General features: G+C 41.2%; 1 long non-coding RNA gene across 4 annotated transcripts in view; it reads right to left on the reverse strand.

Moving 5' to 3' along the window:
- The window catches only part of LOC139540065 (uncharacterized), a 29,105-nt gene that overhangs the window by 1,127 nt on the left and 8,085 nt on the right, over positions 1–19,893 (reverse strand). Inside the window, exons 4-6 of one of the 4 annotated variants that reach the window (XR_011668072.1) lie at positions 1,791–1,845; positions 1,288–1,359; positions 331–1,007 (exon numbers count right to left, since the gene is read on the reverse strand). This is a non-coding gene — a long non-coding RNA (uncharacterized lncRNA). Of the gene's footprint in view, positions 1–330; positions 1,008–1,287; positions 1,574–1,790; positions 1,846–19,893 lie in introns of those variants that run through there. The other 3 variants (XR_011668071.1, XR_011668074.1, XR_011668073.1) reach the window with 3 other exon arrangements.

A 19,893-nucleotide genomic window follows, 5' to 3' on the forward strand; every position in this document is an offset into this window, starting at 1 on the left:
CATTGTACCGACCGTGCAGTAATATCTAACAAGTAATCTAACAATTTCACGACAACTACCTTATACACACAAGTGTAAAGGAATAATTAAGAATATGTACATATAAATATAAGGATGAGCGATGGCCGAACAGCATAGGCAAGATGCAGTAGATGGTATAGAGTACAGTATATACATATGAGATGAGTAATGTAAACATTATATAAAGTGGCATTGTTTAAGTGACTAGTGATACATTTATTACATTGTATTATTAACTATTAGTGGCTAGAGATTGAGTATGTATGTTGGCAGCAGCCACACAATGCATTGCGCATGCCACGCCATTGAGAGAATGCCTCCTATGAAATCTATAAAAGCTATGCAACTGCCTACGTTGTACCTAATGGAAGCGTAAAATAATTAACAAGTTTAAATTCTCGATATTTGACGCATTCATTCTATTTTATGGCTGAAAATATTCATGTAGAATGCTACAACACGGATGGCAATTCAACGGCTGTAGTGTAGTTCTTCTGTAAAGTATTTAAACTGGAACAACCATTTCAGTAATGGATTCATTATATCCAAGTAACAGATTAATAGTTTAGAATTGTATTTTTTTCCCCCTGTAACATTCAAAGTCAGCAGGCTTTGTATTCTTGAGACCTTAGTCACTACAAAAGTGAACCACCCACCTGGAAAAACTTCCCCCGAACAGTGAGATAGAGGACATTCGTCATCTGCCTATGAGCTTAAGTCAAGTAAGTCCCATTAAATCCTCAGAAGTACACCAAGATAACCAGAAGCATCTCATACACTTATTTTCTCTGATCTGCGACTATTATGTTGTGTACATAGAACTTTACTACTCTCCAGTACCTGTTTACTAGCGCTTGGGGAGAAGCAGCAATGCATTTCTCCGTCTTTTTCCCCAGGCATTTTTCCCATTTTGATAAAATTCATCAAGGAATCTTCAACCGCATCCACCTCTATTGTCGACCAATACCTTTTTGTTCCTTTGGCAGCTTTGGAAAGAGACGGCATTATAAATGACTACATTAAAAAAAAGTTGACTACAATACAGTACTTGAACATCTCTCTGTATTAACTCTACAAGGTTACAGCTGTATCTGCAGAGAGTGTGTTGAGATTAAACTAACAATCCCAACGAAATAACTACAGAGATAAGGATGTGAGAGGAGAATGTGCAATGCTGACATCAAGGCAGACTCAATCTGTATGGAATCTAGTTGACACTACAGAGTGAAAATACACTGACTGAAGGCAGACAGGAAACATGCTTACTGTGTGAGCCTCTCTTTTGTCCCAGCTTTCCCTTGGTCATTGGCTGTTTGGCCCGAATCGCTGACATCTCTCCTGGAAAACATCAGTGGAAAACATGTCGATAAGGACATTGTAATTAAGAATAGGTCCATGTGTATGTAAGGTATAGGCACACCGGTCAGATTTTCTTCATAGAAATTGCCTTCCTCTGAAGATCCTGATGGCCCTGGGACATAACCATCTTCACTGTTGTCAATACTGGTTATTGAGTCATCAGTCCTGTATCCAAGCATAGCTTTGGTCAACTCTATTGCAGAAGAAAAGGATATTGGACAACTAGACAGATAACAAAGTATTTGGACACTGGCACATTTTGATTAGTTATGGCTCTGTGCTCCTCTACTTTACATTAGGTTATAATACAATGAATATGGGATGAAAGTGCAGACTTGCCTGTCTTTGATTTACAAAGCTGATTCACAAGAACTTACAGTATGTGCTGGTGTTGAATGACACTAACTTACGTATACGCTGTCTGTTCTGATCAACGGCGGTGCAGGCAGTCTCGGTGTCTGACATCTAAGGATACAATAAAATGAAATTAGTCATGTGCAAATTAGGCAATTGAATATGATTCAACCATCCCCAGTATCCTCATTCTAAACAACTGACAAACCTGAGCTTCGGGATTTATTATTTCCTTTTCAAATCTGGCCTACATGTTGAATTATGTTTCTTTTAGAGTTTCCATGCATCTTCTTAGCCTCTGCAGTGGCTTTGTAAAGGAAGACAAGTTTCTAAAAGAATGGTTGAGACTTAAAAGAATGACAAGATTGCTCAGCACAGTTGAGACTTAAAAGAATGACAAGATTGCTCAGCACACAACAAAGGGGATGGGCTGGTGGACACCAATGACTGTTATCATTGACTGATAGAGGTCCTACAAACATCTATTACAATTTCCTTTTTTAAGACGACTTTCAAAGTAAAAAAGCAAGTATAAGCATAACATAAGCACATTATGCAAGTTCCTGGATGCAACTAAAGCTGATCTGCTTTTATGGATGAACTAAACAAGAAACAGTATGAGTGATAAGGCTAAAGCAAGGCAAGTGAATTGGCACAGTCCTACCAAATTTGACACTTTCCACAATCTTTATTCCTGTTGTGGTGTTTCACTCTTTTAAATGCAAAGACAAAATAACTAGCAACTTATTTCTCTTTCGGTAATGGCGATAAAAAAAAACGCCAAAACTTAAATGAGGGGATTTATTTTAATATTTCAGCACGCTTGCATGCTTATGACTTGACAAAACAGATGAAAATGAACTGGCTTTTCTAGCTAGCTTGTAAACCAATTCAAGTTACACTAGCAATATTATTTTCCAATGCATGTAACATTGGGTTAACCACAAGACATTTTTACCAATTATGCTAAACTAGCACGCTAACCGCTAGCTAGCACGCTAATCATTGGCTAGCACGCTAATCATTAGCAAGCAGTAAATAAGTATAAGGTAAAAACATGCAAAGTAACAATTGCACATTAATGAATTGTTTGGATGAGCCCACCAATTTCCATCTCATGACGCAGTATATCTGACACAATATGGCTTTCGGGCATTGTCAATGCATGTTGGATTCAGCCGAAAGACATACATGAGCTAACAGAAATTACAAATGAAGACAATGGGAACATGCATTGCTTGCCAATACACCACATACCATTTTAGTTAAAATATTGGTTAACAGTTTAGTTAATAGCTTACCTTCTTACATGAATGCGAACGTCTGCAACCATCCCCCTCTTCCTTAAAAAACTTGCTGCACAGCTACTTTTGTTGTGATCATGCTCAGGCAGAGACAGGCTTGCCAGATCAATTTCAAATATCTAGTAAATCCAGTAAAAACCCGCCTTCAAAGAATAAAAACTGTTACAATGTCAGCAGATTACAGGGAAATTAATGGGTTTTTAAAAATACCATGTTGGTAACGCTGCAATATAGAAGTAGTATAAATACTTGCACCCAGCGACCAACACTTTTAACCTGCAGCAAAGTTTTAAAAGTACCTCGATAAAAGACAACACAATGTACATGGCAACCCTGGGGAGAGATTTGTCACTGCAGCATGGGGGGGAACTGTGTTGACCTGTGACATTTTTGGTGGTTGGTACTTTTGTGCACTCTGCAGTGTGGGAGGGACAGCTTCTCCAGCAGAAATTATGGAGAGTAGACAATGATTCCATCAGCCCAGATTGCTGAATATGTGTGCAATATTATTACTGTCACCTACATTTCCTTAGACAATTTGGGTTTGTAGCTTACACAATCAGTATCAGTGAGGTGTTAAGTGCAGTTACTTGAATGGTCTGTAGACTTGCTGACACAGAAGTAGCTAATGGCAGGTTAAGATTCTAACTAGCAACCTAACCCCTCAGCAATCAGGTTCACTACCTGCACACAGACCAAACAGCCTAGTGATATTAAAAGCCATCTCTTACTTTTGGCACTCAGCTACTCTCACAATTTCTGTTTCTCTCTCATAACAGGCCATTTTTTAATCTTATTTGCATTTACCCTCCACTATACCCCTGGTTTCACAAGGTGGAATACAATGTACTGATAATAAGTGATTTCAGGTTTGTACTGCTGTGAAGACGTAGGCCTTTACATCAGCATTGATCTCTTTGCAAAAAGCCTCAAGAAAACTCATAATAAACTTGGGTAACTGATGTTCATATCTTAAAGGACAAGTCCCTATAAGCTTTTGTCAGGAATCGGGACTAGGTTAATAAAGCAAACGCAACTGCATGTTTTACAAATGGGAGGCTATCTTATGGTAGGCCTAGTTATAAAATGACATTATAGGCCGACACTGTACACTATAGGCCCATTTCTTTGCCGGATTGGAGAATGTCTGCAATTGTCTTGCCTAGTGAAGCAAAACTGCCAAAACATGGCCTGGTCATGGATGAAAAGCACCTTTTCAAAATGGGGTAGAACTGAGGGAACATATAAGGCGGACCCCAGGATTTCAGCTCCCTGTGTTAGCTGTTGTAATCCTCTTGCTGCATTTATTTGTAGATAGACTCACCCCAACAGGGAGTTGAGTTGGGAGGTATAATCAAAATGTCTGCCTAATGCTTTTGAGGGAGCAGCAGAAAAGTGTATCCAAGCTACCCTTACTAAAGCATAAGTCCGAGTCAATTCACAAGACCCTATGGCTAACTGAGTTGAGTCAAAGTCACCCATGTTTGAGTCGAGTCGAGTTACAAGTCCCTATGGCTGAAATAAGAGTCCCTGTGTTTGAATCCCGGTCCAAGATGTCAAGTCTAAGACAATGGTCCATATTAACTTAATATTAAGTTATTAACCCAGTCAGATAGTGGCGGGGGGAATTTGAGCAATCATTTTTTATATCCCCTTTCCTTCTGTGCCAACAAATGTTTATATGCTACAGGTCAACCAGATTGTCAGCTAGCTAGCTAGCTAATTAGGTAACATGATTGAACATGGTGTGACTGCACAGCTTCTCTATCTTTGATGTAGTCTAAACAGAAACTGAAAGACACAGACAGACAGATACACTTTTATAAACTATACTGATGTCAGATATCAGTGGCTAATGTTCACATTATGTGGAGGTCAACTGCTCCTAGATCTGTGAAAAGTTCTACAGCAACAACAACACATTTTATGTTGGTGTTAGAGAGCACATAACAGGCCTATCTGAATTTAACTTAATCATTTGAAATCACATATTTTAATGTTAAGCTTTGATTTGTAACTTTAACTGTTTTTCAGTGCATAGTAGTCTACAAGAGTCGGTGGAACATTTCCATATTAGTAGTACAGTTGAGTGAGAATTTGAGCTAGCAGTTGGAATTTTGACACATTGTATGACACACCCTACACTACAGCCAATCATTGAGCAGCCTCCCATCCCCTTCTCTGCTCCCATCCCCCTCTCTGCTCTCCCCCCACCAAGTCATATATATTAAGGCCAAATATAAGTCTTAATGAAGAAACTGCTATAGACAATACTGATGTAAGATATTAGTGGCTGATGTTAACATTATGTGGAGATCAACTGATCCTAGATCTGTGACTTTATAAGTGCCTAAGGCCAACTCTAATATACAGTACCAGTCAAAAGTTTGGACACACCAACTCATTCAAGGGTTTTTCATAATTTGTTACTATTTTCTACATTGTAGAATAGTGAAACCATCAAAACTGAGAATAACACATATGAAATCATGTTCTAACCAAAAAAGTGTTAAACAAATCAAAATATTTTTTATATTTGAGATTCTTCAAAGTACAAAGTACAAGTGTCCAGGACAAGCCTTCATAAATCCATGGTCCGATTAGCTCGAGACTCACAGATGCATCTCCCCTCATCGCCATAGACATGTTTAAGCTGTGACCCCCCAGACAAATCCCCTCAATAGCTTGAAAGACTAGAAATTTACAAATACCCTTAGTTAGAGAGAATTTGTAAGCGTTCCAAAAAGGGCAAAAAATAACACATAAAAACCTGGTTTTCTAATATGTACCGGTTCATGAGGGTTGCCTAATCACACATATGAAATTTTAGAAAGATGTGACCTTTTTAACCCTTCGAAACAGCCCCTATGACCCCAATGTAAGGCACTTCCGGTTGTCACATGATTTACAGAGGGTTGAATTCAGTGATTTTCAAGAACTGCAGGGAGTGAAATTAAAACCACGTTTAGGGTCCCTTCTTGCTTCTCCTTGCTTGCTTTGTTAGTAGCAGTTGGTGACACACAGCATAAAAAACCCTCTCCTTTCTATGCGCATATGGATGTTGACAATCACAAAAAATCCCAATCGCCATCACACTGCACACTACCCTATCTCATCTGAACAAGAGGGATACCTATGTAAGAATGCTGTTCATTGACTACAGCTCAGCATTCAACACCATAGTACCCTCCAAGCTCAACACTAAATTTGAGGCCCTGGGTCTCGACCCCACCCTGTGCAATTGGGTTCTGGACTTCCTGACGGGTCGCCCCCGTTCTCAGCCCCCTCCTGTACTCCCTGTTCAAGTTCCTCAATGTACATGTCACCGATAAACTAAAATGGTCGACCCACACAGACAGTGTGGTGAAGAAGGCGCAACAGCCTAAATACAGTCTTGAAATCATTAGAGACTTTAATAAAAGGAACACTAGTTACTTTAATAATGCCACTTTAAGAATGTTTACATATCTCACATTACTCATCTCATATGTATATACTGCTACTGTATCCTATATGATCAATTCTACACTATCTGATACTTCTCATCCATATTTGTATATGAATATATTCTTATCTCATTCCTTTACTACATTGTGTGTATTAGCTATTGTTGTGGAAGTGTTAGATTTACCTGTTAGATACTGCTGAACTGTCAGATCAAGATGCACAAACGTTCGCCACAATCGCAATAACATCTGCTAACCATGTGTATTTATGTACGGTATGTTATACCATATATGGAATCTTGCCTATGCCGCTCGGTCATTACTCATCCATATATTTATATGTATATATTCTATTCCATCCCTTTACTTGATTTGTGTGTATTAGGTAGTTGTTGTGGAATGGCTGTTGTGGAATTGTTAGATATTACAAAACTCTTGATGCTGCAATGATGAAAATATCTCAAAAACCAAGAGAGGAATTACTTAAAACTCAACCAAAGAAGAAAAACAACGCAACCATCTTTTGCACTAAGTACACCAAGGGTTCAGAGAAAATGAAAGCAATCCTGAAAAAGGACCGGCATATTCTGCAATCAGACAACAACAAAAAAATTGCCCACCTCTTCAAGGAGCCTCCACTGGTGGTCTATAAGCGTGGTCGCAATATTGGAGATAGCTTGGTGAGATCTGACCTGCCCCCTGAGCTCACTCAGACACTCTTGACACCTACCCCAAATGGGAACTACAAATGTGGCTCATGCGCAATAGCACTATAAAAACATCCTTCTTCAGACACCCACATACAGGTCAAAAAATCCCTGTTAGGGGTATCATCTCATGCAAGACCATGGGAGTAATCTATCTCATCACCTGTTCATGTGGAAAAGACTACAAAGGGAGGCTTACTGGATATCCTGTCTAAAAACATTGACCCCTAGTGGTCTGAATATTGACTTTGATCTCAGGCCCTTCTTATGAACAATTCTTTCTTTTATGAACAAGTCTTATAAATGTATATATTCTTTCTACAGCTTATTAGCATACACCTAATATGTTCCCTCTGTTGATGATGCTCATTATACATTAAGGTTGAACCAAATGATTACATTTAACAAATATGAAATTAAATATGAAACAATTAAATATGTGAAATTGAATTAAACAATAATGTATGTGGATGCTAATTTGATGTACTATATTCAATTATGTTTCTATATGATAACAATAGCCTAATATATTTAATATGCCATAAACAATCGTTTTTTTTTTGCAGTTTCACTAATTCATTCTAATTAACTTAATCATTATGACACACCTCTCACTATTGTTATTGGTTGCACTAATTGCACTGTTTGTCTACATAACCTGGTTCAAGTATTCATGACATTACCCTGAAGAAGGCAGTGATGCTGAAACGTTGGTAAATACCCAATAAATTACTGGGAGTTCATATATGGAGTGTGTGACTTTATTTTGATTTAAAGTATTTAAGTAAAAATACTTTAAAGTACTGTATCTGTACTTTACTATTTATGTTTTTGACATATTTTACTTCATACTTTTACTTTAACTTTTGATACTTAAGTATATTTTAGCAACTACATTTACTTTTGATACTTAAGTATATTTCAAACCAAATACTTTTAGACTTTTACTCAAGTACTATTTTATTGGCTCACTTTCACTTTTACTTGAGTAATTTTCTACTAAGGTAACTTTACTTTTACTCAAGTATGACAATTGAGGCTTCTGGCAATGGCGAAGCTCTAACAAGACGCGTCTGCGTAGCGTCCTCGAACTTTCAAACAATTTTAAGGCATTTTGACACGGTTTACCTGTTCGTCAATAGTGAGTTGAAAGTTAAAACATCTATTGTATCGCCAAAGCAAAAGATGCTTAATATGTCAAAGCCTCAGACAAGGCATGGAAAAATGCCCCTCTCTGACAGCCCTTCTTCGGCTTCAGCGGATGCTAGTGTAACAGTACTCTTCTTGCGTTGTGTACAATTAATCACCGACACAAACTCCAACTTGTAGCACCAGTCATGGAGATTTATTCTGATAGAAACAGCACAAAATTGCACGTCTTGCAATGCACGTCTCAACATCCAACTCTGCACTCACGCACTGTACAATATATACGAACCCCCCCACCAGACACAGTAAGTTGCTAGCTAGTATTAGCTGGAATTCTCTACAACAAAATGCACAACAAATATGCACCAAAAAATGCTACATCTTATGTGTGGTGTTCTAACAACATTTGCAAACAATTTGATATAAATTGTACATTTAAATCATCACTTGGGAGTATAAAAATCACTCTTGACGTACAGTGCTTTGCAACCAACAACTTACCGCTGGTTTGGTGCTTGTTCACTGGAGCTATTCTAACTGAAACATCCTCCCTCGTAAGCAAGCTACGCAAACCAGCCAATAAGATGCCATGTTGAGTAGGTGAAGGCAAGACAAAACTAAAACCAAAAATCCATTGGCTTAACAATAAAGTGGCAAGGGGAATCACCAATATAACCCTGTTACACTAGCTCGGAAGAAGCACCAGCATGGTTCAGAATGGAGATGGACAAGGGTATAACAAAAATCCAAGAGACACTTGCTGAACACCTCAGCAAAATTGATGTACTGATCGATAAACTCCACGAAGACCAGAAAGTCACAAAGGGACGAGTGACAAAGTTAGAAAAAGTCTATGCTGACCACCAGGCTGCCGTCCTGGACGTCCGCGAGGAAGTGGACCAAAAATACAAGAAGTTGGAAGACACCATCTCTAAACTCGAGGAGAAATTTGATTATTACAAAAATTTCCAAAGGCGCTCGAATTTCCAAAGGCGCTCGAATTCCTTTAGAAAAGAGATGCGATCTCCTTTCTAAAGGAATGGATTCCCAAAATTCTGGATCTACCCCCTCCCGCGCACCCACTGGAGATCGAGAGGGCCCATCGCACCCTACGGAGGACACCCCAGGACACTGTTCTCATCCTCTCTGCTGCCCGAGCAAAGGGAGAGCTCAAGTATGGAGATGCCAGAATCATGATCTTTCCGGATCTTTCTCCCACACTACACAAGAGGAGGATGGCTATCTCCCCACTGAAGAGACTTCTGCGTCAGGCTGGCTTAGCATTCGGCCTGCGCTACCCAGCGACTTTGTGGATCGAAACCAAGAATGGTGAGCGCACATTTGACTCTGTGAAGATGGCTGAAACATACATGAGGAAAGAACTTCCTGACTTGTTCACGTCTGCTACACCCCGAGGAACTGTCTTTTGAACTTGGATACAGTGGATAGTGAACTGTTAGCACATGAGGAAACAACGAAATTACTCATATGATCGACTGGCTGGCTAGATGGCTAGCGTAATAATGACTAGCGAGGTAAAGTTGGATCATAGCTAATGTTGGCTGTGCTATTTAGCCAGCTCGCTAAGTTTACAAGGGTGTAGCTATAGCTACTATAAGTCCACACTATGCCAGATAGTTACATTTTTTCTGTATACTTGTGTGTGTGTGTATATTTTATATTTGAGAGATGATTGTTATCGTCTGTCAAAGGTTTTCATGTATACATCATAGCTTGATGTCTTTTTTCCTGACCTGCTGGGGTGCGTTTGTGGTCATCGCTTTTGTCGCCGCGCGGCACAGGTTTCAGGGCGCATTGGGGAATGCCGATTGGTTGACATTTGGGCGTGCGGGTAGGCTCTGTTGGTGATTATGAACGCACCCAAGGTTTTTGTTGTTGAAACAAGCACAAGTGGGGCTAAATAGTCCGGTCATTATTGTTGTAATCAAATTGTATTTTGTTACTTGACTAACAATATTTTCATGCTACAAGGAACAGTCAATGTACTTAAAACCAATTCAGTCTGTCTACAAACAGGCTCTCAAAGGGAGTGATAGGAAGCCCAATAGCCATCATCACTGTTACATCCTCAGAAAGCATGAGCTCCTGAGTTGGGAAAATCTTGTGCAATACACCGACGCATGTCTTGTATTCAAGATCCTAAATGGCCTGGCTCCCCCTCCACTCAGTATTTTTGTTAAACAGAAAACCCAAACATATGGCAGCAGATCCACAAGGTCTGCTATGAGAGGTGACTGTATAGTTCATATGGCTGCAATCCCGCTAACAGGATCGATATGACAACAGCCAGTGAAAGTGCAGGGCGCCAAATTCAAAAAGCAGAAATCTCATAATTAGAATTCCTCAAGCATACATGTGTTTTATATCATTTTAAATGTAATCTTGTTGTTAATCCCACCAAAGTGTCCGATTTCAAATATGCTTTTCAGCGAAAGCACTACAAACGATTATGTTAGGTCACCACCAAACCACAATAAGCACAGCCATTTTTCCAGCGAAAGATAGCTTTCACAAAAAGCAGAAAGAGATAAAATTAATCACTAACCTTTGATGATCTTCATCAGATGACACTCATAGGACTTCATGTTACACAATACATGCATGTTTTGTTTGATAAAGTTCATATTTATATAAAAAAATCTGAGTTTACATTGGCGCCTTACATTCACTAGTTCCACCAAAAACATCAAGTGATTTTGCATAGCCACATCGTTTCAACAGAAATACTCATCATAAATATAGATGATAATACAAGTTATACACATGGAATTATATATATACCTCTCCTTAATGCAACCACTGTGTCAGATTTCAAAAAAACTTTACGGAAAAAACACACCATGCAATAATCTGAGACGGCGCTCAGAACAATAGCCAAATTAGCCGCCATGTTGGAGTCAACAGAAACCAGAAAATACATGATAAATGTTTCCTTACCTTTGATGATATTCATCAGAATGCATTCCCAGGAATCCCAGGTCCACAATAAATGCTTGATTTGTTCGATAATGTCCGTTATTTATGTCCAATTAGCTACTTTGGTTTGCACGTTTGGAAAACAATTCCAAAGTCACAAAGCGCGTCCACTATAACGTGACGAAATGTCCAAAAGTTCCATAACAGTCAGTAAAAACATGTCAAACGACGTACTGAATCAATCTTTAGAATGTTGTTAACATACATCTTGAATAACGTTCCAACCGGAGAACTACATCGACTTCAGTTGAGCATGGAACAGAGCTGCCTATCACGTGAACGCACGTGGTCAAAGCATGGTCAGCTCGTGGCAGTGGTGACTAATTCCTGTCTCCTTCGGCCCCCCTTCACATTAGAGTCATCAGACAAAGTTCTATTGACTGTTGACATCTAGTGGAAGCCGTAGGAAGTGAAAACTCATCCATATCTCGCTGTAATTTCAATGAGAGCTTGGTTGAAAATCTGCCCCCCTCAGAAAAATTCCAAACAGGAAGTGGAACTTCTCAGGTTTTTGCCTGCCATACGAGTTCTGTTATACTCACAGACATAATTCAAACAGTTTTAGAAACTTCAGAGTGTTTTCTATCCAATACTAATAATAATATGCATATATTAGCAACTATGACTGAGGAGCAGGCTGTTTACTCTTGGCACTTCTGTGCACCTTTCATCCAAGCTACTCAATACTGCCCCTGCAGCCATAACAAGTTAATTAAGGAAAAGCACCTTTAGTAAATCTGCTTTCTCTGTGAGAGCTTCCCATGTCTGGAATACACTGCCATCAGACACACGTAACACACTTTCACAAAATGCATGAAGACATGGCTAAAGGTCAATCAGATTTGTGAACATAATCCCTAGCTGTGTATTGCCGCTTTCCATGTTGTCTGTAGCTTGTGAGGTGTGGAAACACTTTGTTGCTTTTATGAATTTTGTCTTGCTGCTTTTTGTTCTATGTTGCTCTGTCTGTATGCTATGTCTTGCTTGTCCTATGTTGCTCTACGTGTGCTCACTGCTCAATGATTGTCTATATTGTAATTGTTTTTAATAACCTGCCCAGGAACTGCGGTTGAAAATTAGCCGGCTGGCTAAAACCGTCAATTTTACTGAAACGTTGATTAATGTGCACTGTCCCTCTAAAAATAAAATAAACTTAAACTTCTAATTCCATATTCTTATAATTTAGAATTAACCTAATTCGAGCGATGCTATGCATAGCAGGTACACCTAGCTTAAAGACTAGCATCTAAGGATATGGGCTCTTTAACTCCCTCAGTTGGGGGGGGGTTGGGTGGGTTGGGTGGGTTTGTGGGTCAGGGTATTAGCTCACGAGATGTTTACTACTTTATACTTTAATAATTTCATTTTGTACAAGTTGTATACACTCAACACAATTGTTTCTTTCCTTTTCCCTATTTCTTATTTTCTTTAAAAGATTTTGGCACCTAATAACTATACATTTATGACACTTAACATTAGGGGTACTAAATGCCCAGTCAAGCGCAAATTCTGAATGATCTAAAGCAGCATAAGGTTGATATAGCTCTTCTTCAGGAGATACACCTGACTGACTCTGAGCATGATAAACTGAAGAGAGAGTGCGATGGTCAAGTGTACTATTCATCTTTCACCTCTCGGGCAAGAGGGGTGGCCATACTCATTAATGAGCATTGCCCCTTTCAGATACAATCTCAGATTAAAGACAAAGGAGGTAGGTTTGTGATCATTCAAGGTTTCATTAACACTGAGCCCATTACCATTGTGAATGTGTATGGGCCTAACCATGATGATCCTAAATTTTACCAAGACATCTTTTTGAAGTTCATTTGCCCATCAGAGATAATAATGGCAGGGGATTTTAACTTGGTACTGGACCCTTCCAGTGATAGATCTTCCTCTAATAGTATCAACCTCACACAGGCAGCTAAAATGTTAAAAGCAGAAATGAAACACTTTGGACTCGTAGACTTATGGAGATTTCACAACCAAAAGGTTAAAGAATACTCATTTTACTCCCCTGTCCATAACAGTTACTCTAGAATTGACTTGTTTCTTATTCCTGCAGCCAAGGGAAGTTTAACTACTGGGTGCAAGTACTTACTAAGATGTATATCAGATCATTCTGCCCTGCTGGCTTCAGTACCAGTCAGTAGAGCACAGCCACCCTCAAGAAGATGGAGGTTTGGCAAATACTTGCTAAATAATCCCACATTTGTAACATTTCTGAACACTCATATAGACAGATTTTTTAGCACCAATAACAACTCTGCCTCCCCCTAATTTTATGGGAAGCTCTCCTTGCATATCTGAGGGGGCAAATCATATCCTTTAGTGCAGGTGCTCGTAAGATGTATAAGGCTCAAGTAGATTTGTTCGTCTGGAAAATGAACATAGTGTAACATTTGACGACTCAACTCTACAAAAATTAGACTCAAAGCGATTGGAATATAACACCCTGACGACCCATAAAGTGGAAAATGCTCTTAGGAGAACAAAACCAAACCACTACGAACATGGAGCTAAAGCAGGAAAGTTGCTTGCTTGGCAGATAAGACGAGAGGATGCTAGTAGAGTTATTAGCTCTATTAAGCTACCCAATAACACAGTTGTTCACAGTCCTAAGGAAATTAATCTAGAGTTTTATGAAACATTGTACAAGTCTGAAGGGGATGCCCCTGCCACAATGCATGAGTTTTTGAACAAACTCAATTTACAAACTTTAACTGATGAGGATAGAGAGCACTTGGTGAAAGAGATTACATCAGAGGAAATTAAAGAATCCATTTTCAACACTGCTGGGGGAAAATCACCAGGGTTAGACGGATTCCCTATTGAATTCTATCGATCCTTTTTAACCAAACTAATTGAGCCTCTTTGCAGTATGTTTAATTATGCCATAGAGACAGAAAAGCTCCCAGACACACTTGAACAGGCACTGATCACAGTTTTGTTGAAACCTGAGAAAGATCCTATGCTTTGTGGGTTGTATAAACCAATATCTCTACTGAACACTTCATATAAGATTCTTGCGAAACTCATAGCTCTTAGACTGGATAAGGTTCTACCGGACTAGGTTGATATGGACCAAACAGGCTTTGTAAGAAACCGCTCATCTCCTGATAATATCAGAAGATAATTGAATATTATGCATTATCTAGAGAATGACCAAGAATCTATGTGGCGGCTTCATTAGATGCGGAAAAAGCTTTTGACCGCATAAAATGGAACTACCTGTTTGAAGTTTTACAGAGGATGAATATTGGACCTAAGTATGTAGGTCTAATTAGATTACTGTACAAATGTCCGGTAGCTCAGATCCTGACTAATGGAAACATTTCCTCACAGTTCTTCCTATCACGTGGCACAAGACAGGGTTGTCCCGCTAGTCCGCTCCTTTTTTCTTTTGTTATAGAGCCACTGGCAGAAGCTTTTAGATCTCATCCATCCATCCATGGTGTTCGTATAGGTGGGCGTGAACATCTGGTCTCGCTATATGCCGATGACATTTTGCTTTACTCACTAAACAAGAAATGTCACTCCGAACATTAGTTGACATCCTGAAAGAATATGGGACCTTTTCAGGATATAAAATAAACCTATCGACGAGTATAATTATGCCTTTTAACAGGGCAGCTATGCAGAACCCAATCTTAGACCAACTGTTTTCTTGGACACCACAGAAAATGACATATCTTGGATTGCAAATTCCTTCTGAAATTATTAAGACATATCAAGTGAACTATACTCAGGCGGGATTTACCAATTTCTCTTATTGGGCGGGTCAATTGTGTAAAGATGAATATATTACCAACATTCTTGTACCTTTTTCTTGTACCCTTTCCTATTCCCAATGTTTTTTTCAAACAACTTAATAGGAAGATTTCTTCATTTCTGTCGAAAGGGAAACCCCCCAGAGTGAAGTTGTATTACTGGGCATCTCAGTTAAAGGCTGTGTGGGTATGGCATGATACAACAACAAGTTCACCCTCTTGGAGACAGATAGAGGAGGAGTGGCTGACCCCTGCTAGATTGGCATCTATACCTTATATTAGCCCACCTAAAGCTTTGCTAGGTCTCATAAACAACCCTTTCATTAAATACACTTTAAATATATGGATTGAAATCTGTAAACAAACAGAAGGGCTTAGATCTATATATGAACAAACACCTTTCTATAATAACCCCATCTTACCCAAAGCCCTGAGAGATTGTATTACATTTTCTTGGTTCAACAAAGGAATTAAAACATTTGGTCATCTCTATAGAGAAGGTGAACTACTATCCTTTCAACAACTGGCATCTCATTTTCAGTTACCTCAAACTCTTTTCTTCAAGTACCTACAGGTTAGGCATTATATTACCACTCAGCGGGGAGGTAGGATTCAGCCCATGAGTAAACCTAAAACTGATCAACTGTGGCTGGAGAGGAAGGGGGTAAAAGGCTTCATTTACTACATGTACTCTAGGCTTCAAGCTCTGTTGGGGAATGATGAACCTCTGAAAGCTTGCATGAAGTGGCATGATGACCTTGGTCTCATTTTTGAGGATGAGAAATGGGGAAAGCTCTTTTTAGATGCTCAGCATCTTTCATTTAACACAAGGCACAAGTTGATGCAATTCAATATTTTACATAGGGTCTACTTTACACCAGAGAGACTGTACAAGATCAAGTCTAAATATTGAACAAGAATGACACTCCGCCAAGCAAGCAGATGTGGCTAAAAGAACTATCTTCCTATATTCCATCTGAAAGAATAACATACAATTTACTGTCACGACTTCTGCCGAAGTCGGTCCCTCTACTTGTTCGGGCGGTGTTCGGCGGTCGACGTCACCGATCTTCTAGCCATCACTTATCCAATTTCCATTGGTTTTGTCTTGTCTTCCTTCACACCTGGTTGCAATCCCATCAATTACATGTTGTGTATTTAACCCTCTGTTTCCCCTCATGTCCTTGTTGGAGATTGTTTGATTGTATGTTAGTGCTAGTATGTGTTGGTGCGCGACGGGTTTTGTACCCATTTTATTATTTTTTGTATATTTTGGTTTTTGGAGTTTGAGTTCTTATTAAATGACTAGGTTTATACCAAGTTTGTTCTCCTGCGCCTGACTTCCCTGCCACCAACACGCACACCTTACAGAATCTCCAACCACCTATGGAGTCAGCAGGAGAAGGTACCCCGGCCATTGAGGTGGAGGAGCGCATCTAGGAGCATGCGGTTATGCTTCACCATCTGAGTGCCGTCATGGATCACGTTGTCCAGACAATGGACCGCTGGGAGAGACAGGGAGTTCTTCCAGCGCCTCCACCAGCACAACCGGGGTCTCTCCTGAGCGCCCCTTTCCCGCTGGAACCCAGTGGGATCCGTCTCTCCTTGCCACGGGAGTGCTTCCAACTGCCAGGGGTTCCTCCTTCAATTGAAACGCTTTCTGGCCACGGTCCACCCAGCTCCATCGGACCGTGAGAGAGTGTTCGCCCTCGTCTCGTGCCTCACCGGGAAAGCCCTGGAGTGGGCCAACGCCGTGTGGAGAGAGGGAGATGCGGCGTTGGACCATCTTGAGGAGTTCACCTGCCGTTTCCAGGCAGTCTTCAACCACCCGCCCGAGGGCAGAGTGGTGGGTGAGCGCCTCTACCATCTGAGGCAGGAGATGAGGAGAGCCCAGGAGTTTGCCCTGGAGTTCAGGACCCTGGCTGCTGGCGCAGGATGGAACAACAGGGCCCTGGTCGACCATTACCACTAAAGCCTGTGCGAGGATGTCCGTCGGGAGCTGGCCTGCAGAGACACCACCCTCACTTTCGACCAGCGGGTGGACCTGTCCATCCGACTGGACAACCTGCTGGCTACTCGCGGACGTCCAGATCGGGGTCTGGTGGTTCCATCCTCCCGCACCCCCTCTCCGTTACCCATGGAGCTGGGAGGGGCGGTGCGCAGGGAGACCGGAGGGGGTTTCCGCTCATGCACCATCTGTGGCCGCAGAGGTCACACTGCTGGTCGGTGCCGGGTTGGTTCCTCTGGGAATCAAGGCAGCAGGCAGGGCGCTCTGGCTTCACCCCAGGTGAGCTGGCACCATTCTCACCCAGAGTCCTCTGTCACACATATGTTTGTGTCAGTCACTTTTCCTGATTTTTCCCCGCATTCCCAGCATAAGGCGCTCGTAGATTCAGGCGCGGCTGGGAATTTCATTGATAGAGCGTTAGCTCATAGTTTAGGGATCCCCATTGTTCCCGTGGATGTGCCTTTCCCCATTCACGCCTTAGATAGTTGATCATTAGGGTCAGGGTTAATTAGGGAGGTCACCGCTCCTTTGGGCATGGTGACGCAGGGGGGTCACACGGAGAAAATGTGTATTTTCCTTATTGACTCTCCTGCGTTTCCCGTGGTGCTGGGCCTACCCTGGTTAGCTTGTCATAACCCCACTGTTTCTTGGCCACAGAGGGCTCTCACGGGGTGGTCGCGAGAGTGCTCAGGTAGGTGTTTAGGGGTTTCCGTTGGTGCAACTACAGTGGAGAGTCCAGACCAGGTCTCCACCGTGCGCAATCCCCCTGAATATGCCGATTTGGCACTCCCTTCTCTAAAAAGAAGGCGACTCAATTACCACCTCATCGACTGGGCGATTGTGCGATAGATCTCCTGGTAGACTCTGCACTTCCCAGGAGTCACGTGTATCCCCTCTCAGAGGCGGAGACGGAGGCTATGGAAACATATGTCACCGAATCCCTGCGTCAGGGGTACATTCGGTCCTCCACTTCACCCATCTCCTCGAGTTTCTTTTTGTGAAGAAGAAGGAGGGACGTCTGCATCCGTGTATTGACTACCGGGGCCTAATCAGATCACGGTGAGGTACAGTTACCCGCTACTGCTCATAGCCACAGCGATAGAGTCAATGCACGGGGCGTGCTTCTTCACCAAACTAGATCTCAGGAGCGCTTATAATCTGGTGCGTATCCGAGAGGGAGACGGCTTTCAGTATCACCTCTGGGCACTATGAGTACCTTGTCATGCCGTACGGGTTGATGAATGCGCCATCAGTCTTCCAAGCTTTTGTAGACGAGATTTTCAGGGACCTCAGACTGTTAAACACCCATCACTAACAATGAGTGGCTGCTGCCAAACATACTGACTCAAATCTCTAGCCACTTTAATAATTAAAAATTGGATGTAAGAAATGTATCACTAGTCACTTTAAACAATGCAACTTTATATAATGTTTACATACCCTAAATTACTCATCTCATATACTGTACTCTATACCATCTACTGCATCTCGCTCATCCATATACTTACATGTACATATTCTTATTCATTCCTTTACACTTGTGTGTATTTTTTTATTTCACCTTTATTTAACCAGGTAGGCTAGTTGAGAACAAGTTCTCATTTACAACTGCGACCTGGACAAGATAAAGCAAATCAGTGCAACACAAACAACAACACAGAGTTACACATGGAATAAACAAACATACAGTCAATAATACAATAGTGTGTGCAAATGCGTCATTTCCTGTTGCGTCATTTCCTGTTGAATCTGCAGACGTGTTGCTGTGCGTTTTGTTGCTGTGCGTTTTGCTGCCAACTTTACTTTGCTAGCTGACAACTTTACGTTTTTTTGTTTTGTTTTTGTTTTTAATTACCGTTTATATTTTTAGTTTTTTTTTTTTTTCATCGCAACTTTTCCCTCATTCAACTTTTTCACTCCGGACGCTTTATCTGGACATGGTTCGTCAACACCTTCAACAGCCGAAGCTAAGTAGTAACATTAACATGATGTCTTCTAATTGCAGTCGCTGTACTCATAATATACAGGAGAACGATCGCCTTACGGCGAGAATAGCTGTGCTACAAGCCCAGCTTCAGACGCAATCGTTAGGCAAGGGTAATTTCAGTGTAGGAAAGGAAGAAACAGCGTCTGTGCCACCAGTAAGTACAGATAGTAACGTTAGTATAAATCCCCCCGCACAGTCCCCGCAGCCGGACAACTTTCTCATGGCTTCTGGAGGGAAATGCTGTTGGAATGCTCAACCGGTGTCGCTCATTCAGCCGACAGAAACTTTCAACCGGTTCTCCCCATTATGTAGCGAGTCGGAGTCTGAGTCTTCTCTTGTCTCTACTCCTCCCGTTACGGGGTCTGAGACGCCGAAGGCTCCCACCATTAGCTCTGACAAATTGAAAACCCTAGTCATTGGCGACTCCATTACCCGCAGTATTAGACTTAAAGCGAATCACCCAGCGATCATACACTGTTTACCAGGGGGCAGGGCTACCGACGTTAAGGCTAATCTAAAGATGGTGCTGGCTAAAGCTAAATCTGGCGAGTGTAGAGAGTATAGAGATATTGTTATCCACGTCGGCACCAACGATGTTAGGATGAAACAGTCAGAGGTCACCAAGTGCAACATAGCTTCAGCGTGTAAATCAGCTAGAAAGATGTGTCGGCATCGAGTAATTGTCTCTGGCCCCCTCCCAGTTAGGGGGAGTGACGAGCTCTACAGCAGAGTCTCAGCACTCAATCGCTGGTTGAAAACTGTTTTCTGCCCCTCCCAAAAGATAGAATTTG

The sequence above is a fragment of the Salvelinus alpinus genome, chromosome 15, assembly GCF_045679555.1.
Source record: "Salvelinus alpinus chromosome 15, SLU_Salpinus.1, whole genome shotgun sequence".
NCBI classification, from domain to species: domain Eukaryota; kingdom Metazoa; phylum Chordata; class Actinopteri; order Salmoniformes; family Salmonidae; genus Salvelinus; species Salvelinus alpinus.